We start from the raw sequence: 5,239 nt of genomic DNA on the forward strand, positions 1-5,239 counted from the left end.
CATTGCTAATTAAAGTCATTTATATTAAAATAACATCTGACACAGTTGGAGACAAAATAAACTGGTCGAATATTCGGTGAATTCGGTTTACAAAACATTCAGATGCAATTTCATTCAAATCTTCACTTGATCGTGATGCACCGTTTCGAAAACTGAATTTGTTGAAGAATCGTCGTTCTGACGGTAGGCAAGGTGGAGTCACTGTTCCCCTGGCACATAATGGACCAGTTCTACTGCTATTGGATCCTGTTTACCATAGTTTCTATAGTAATCTAAAAACAAGCAGCCTACGCCGAATTAGTTGACCAGAAAATAATAGTGGAACCGATTATGAAGACTAATATTTTGTAAAATAAATACTGTTTTGTGTCCGCTTAGTCTTATTACACCCGTAAGGACAGGTTTTTTCGTCAGTGTATTTAACAGAAAGGGTAATAATATGACATGTCAGTTTATGACTTGCTATAAAATTTACTGTTAGGAGCGGTGATATTATGTATTTGTCATTATCTGACATGTCAAAGAATGTCAGCTAAGCAAGTGAAAGGCAATTTATGTTTTATTTCCATTCAGAGGCATAATCTGTAGACAGCCACTGTTTCTGGTATAACCTTCATCAGTACAGATGCTCCCCGCCTCTGAATCAAGACAAAACCAAATTGCTTATTTAAGGAAAATTACAAAGATAAATTGAAACCCCCATTGAAGACGCAAACAGCGACATCTAGTAAAGACAATAGAAAGTAGGAATGTCTCATATTTAATACACTAATTTAAATCTTGAAACCTTCCTTAATTAAGGAAGGTTTATTTGGGAAGTGTATATTATATTTTTAATAATGTATTCTGTATCTGAGACCTTCCTACTTTCTATTGACAACCAAGCAAGTTGCTCTTGCGCTACTACACGACGACAGGTGCCTCAAAACTTAAGTAGCTTCACACAGCACTTTGTCATCCAGGGGTAACACGTATGTTTCACTGGATAAAATCAAAGAATTTACCTTTCTTTCTCGATAAAGTCAAGACTATGACTCGTGTATGTCAAGTATGTACTAATAGTCCAAGCTGTGGGTGAAAAACATGTTATAATTCAGAAATTTTTGAAACCTATCAGTGGTGGGATCACGATAAATAGAATTCTAGTCTGCTGACGTCACGTATCCTAGCAACCGTCGACTCTCGCCTGCAAGCGAGAATTTGGAATCACGACGGCAAAATCCTGTGGACTCCAGTCGATTTTTACCCCACCCTTGTCGTCTAAAAATCGTTTTCAAACTACCAGTTCTTACTTGTAGAAACGACCGTTTCTCTCTTTCTTTTTCATGTTGATAAACAGAAAACGAATATGACACTTATTTATTTAGAGGAAATAAAAAATGTAGTATATCAAAGTGTGTAAATAATTTATTTCTTTAGCTGAGCGCTTTCGACATAAATGTCATCATCGGAGCTAATGCTAAAATAAAAAAAGAGGTCTTGTAAGAAAAAGAAGTACAAAACTCTTTTTTTACTTACGTCAATTGTTGAAAAAGTACCGCTACAAAATTGAGGTGTTAACATTTGCATCTTGTGAAAATAACTTTTGGTTGGATATCCTCCGTACAACCCCAAACAGCAAAAACAGAAAAACGGCCACATTACACGTTACACAAACACAAAAAGAATTTTTTCATGGTATAGGTATCACCCATCCATTGTTGGCCTAGTAGAAACAGCTGACTGACAAAGTCGGATATTTAAATCTGCTTTTATCTGTTCTGCGTTGACGTATGACATCTGACATTAAATTCTGAATAATTTTAACATTTTTGAAAGAAAAATTAAAAATTTTTAAGGAAATGTACCTTAGATGTTTGTACTAATCAACTAATAAATTAATTGATAACATGATTAATTTTAAGACTAATTGGCCCAACATACATACACACCTTGTCAGATAAAAAATAAAAACAGGAAGTAATGAGGAAGATCAGTTTTTAATGGTGAATTCTCAAATTCAATATTCTAGGAGATATTAGATCATTGAAATTATAGATTGAGATAATATTAGATTGTTGTTGTTATTCATCTTTTGTAAATTATGTGAGTCATTGAAATGACCTTGACAGAGTGTATGGATATTTTACTAAGTTGAATCGTTAATGTTTATAGTAGAAATATTAAATTATTTAAATGCTAAGATGTTAAAATGAGTATATTCAGTTTCTACTGTTGTAAGACATTGATAACAAACCAATAGAATAGTGTTCAGTGGAATTCAATTCTAACTATTTTGTTAAGAATTGAATTCCACTGAACACTATTCTATTGGTTTGTTATCAATGTCTTACAACAGTAGAAACTGAATATACTCATTTTAACATCTTAGCATTTAAATAATTTAATATTTCTACTATAAACATTAACGATTCAACTTAGTAAAATATCCATACACTCTGTCAAGGTCATTTCAATGACTTACATAATTTACAAAAGATGAATAACAACAACAATCTAATATTATCTCAATCTATAATTTCAATGATCTAATATCTCCTAGAATATTGAATTTGAGAATTCACCATTAAAAACTGATCTTCCTCATTACTTCCTGTTTTTATTTTTTTATCTGACAAGGTGTGTATGTATGTTGGGCCAATTAGTCTTAAAATCAATCATGTTATCAATTAATTTATTAGTTGATTAGTACAAACATCTAAGGTACATTTCCTTAAAAAATTTTTAAAAATTTTTAATTTTTCTTTCAAAAATGTTAAAATTATTCAGAATTTAATGTCAGATGTCATACGTCAACGCAGAACAGATAAAAGCAGATTTAAATATCCGACTTTGTCAGTCAGCTGTTTCTACTAGGCCAACAATGGATGGGTGATACCTATACCATGAAAAAATTCTTTTTGTGTTTGTGTAACGTGTAATGTGGCCGTTTTTCTGTTTTTGCTGTTTGGGGTTGTACGGAGGATATCCAACCAAAAGTTATTTTCACAAGATGCAAATGTTAACACCTCAATTTTGTAGCGGTACTTTTTCAACAATTGACGTAAGTAAAAAAAGAGTTTTGTACTTCTTTTTCTTACAAGACCTCTTTTTTTATTTTAGCATTAGCTCCGATGATGACATTTATGTCGAAAGCGCTCAGCTAAAGAAATAAATTATTTACACACTTTGATATACTACATTTTTTATTTCCTCTATTCATTCAAGTGTGTACAAACTTATCAGTCTTTCAACTATTTTTTTACTTATTTATTTTATTTTTTTTTTCCGCTTCGAGATAGAGAAAATAATATTTTTGTCTACTGTTTCTTGTCTTGTTACCCGCCTTCGCCTAGACAAATAAAGTTCCTCATCTCCTCGTGTTTTTTCATAGTATAGTTTTCATAGAGTGCTTCAGCGGTGAATGATTAATTTACGATACTGATAGATCGAACGAACCGCTCTTTACATTCCGCTACATTTTCTACTCCAATTTGCTTGTCAAAATTTGACATTTAATGTCAAATATTTTATTTAGCTATCAAGAACTTAAAACTTAGCCAAACTTTATTTGGCTACTCTAAAGAAAATGAATTATCAGATATCAGATCACCTAGGTCAGTGGTGGCAAACCTTTTTAATGGGGGTCCACAAAATTTAAGAAATTCTAGAGTGTCAGAATTATACAAAAAATGCATGTTGTGTTAAAGCCATATACTATCGATGTTAATGGACCCTCGGCAGACCGGAGTTGGCCCACGGGTCTACATTGCCAATCACTGATCTAGGTACTGTTTTAATTACTATCAGGTGCCATTATATACAATAGATACCTTTATAAATCTGGTTCACTTCCTCCGTTTGTTATGTTTTTATCAACAACTAGAATAGAATTCCAGAATATTCTTGAAGAGAGAAATGTTGGAACATGTTAGTTAATTTAATTAATGATGATGTGCCAGTGCATAATGTTATGCCTCCCATGTCATTGGAGATAGTAAGACAAGAAAATGGGGATAGGCGACGAGTAGTTCCAAAGAATGAAGATTTCTATGAAGAAGTAATTCCTCGTTACTTTGGAGATTTGTTTGTCGAACATTTTCGCATGAGTAGAGCGGTGTTTCAGGTACCTATTATATTTTTTAAAGTCTAATTCACTATCCAAAGAAAACAAATATTTTTAGCAACTATTAGAGTTGGTTGGAAATTAATGTATGGTGTCAGAAAATGCATTCATTCTCCTTGAGAAAAAACTGCTATTTACTCTATGGCTGTTGGCAAAACCTACGTGTTTTTTAGCTGCAGGGGACAGATTTGGCTTGTCAAAAGGAACTGGCCATTTTATATTTAAAGAAATTGTAGGCATATTGAAACACTTAAGGTTCAAATTAATTTAAATTAAGTGGAAATAATTTTTAGGTTTTTAATGAAAGATCAATAGCTTTTCTAGAAATGTAGGAGCTATCGATGGTTGTCATACTCCTATAAAACAACCAGCAAATAATGGACACGATTACTACATTAGGAAACAATTTCATTTCATTATTTTACAAGGTAAAAAAGAAATATTGAACATTAGTTTTGACATTAACAACTACTACTTTTTAGGCGTATGTGATCACCAAATGCTCTTTCTTGATATTAATGTAGGTATGCCAGAAAGAGTTCATGATGCTCGTGTTTTTCGCAACAGTCAAATATTTCACACATTAACATTCCAAGATGCTCCTTTGTTAATCAATAATCAACACATACTTGGACACTCAGCTTACCCATTTCTAATAAACTTAATGACTCCATTCAGATATAATGACCATTTAAACGTTGACCAAAATAGATATAATGAAAAACTGAGTTGTGTTAGGTCAATTATAGAAAAAGCTTTTGGGGTATTAAAAAACAAATTTCGAAGATTAAAGTTTTTGGAAGTTGCCAATCCCACCTTTGCCAGTGATATTGTGGCTGCAGCTTGTGTCTTACCTAACTTTATTATATTACACAAGGAAGAAGTAAATGTGCAGGAGGATGAGGAGGCATAGCTTTTGACTAGTTTTTTAGAAAAATGAAAGAATCGAAGAAGAAAATGAGGCTATTCTCAAAAGAAATAATTTTGTAAATATGTTTAAAAATAATTAAAATCTTAGATTTCATTTCTATGTTTTTATTTGCTTTTATACTCAAATCTTGCTTATATAAAGTATTCCCTTTTCTATATATATATATATATATATATATATATATATATATATATATATATATA

Source organism: Diabrotica virgifera, chromosome 9 (assembly GCF_917563875.1).
Source record: "Diabrotica virgifera virgifera chromosome 9, PGI_DIABVI_V3a".
NCBI lineage: Eukaryota > Metazoa > Arthropoda > Insecta > Coleoptera > Chrysomelidae > Diabrotica > Diabrotica virgifera.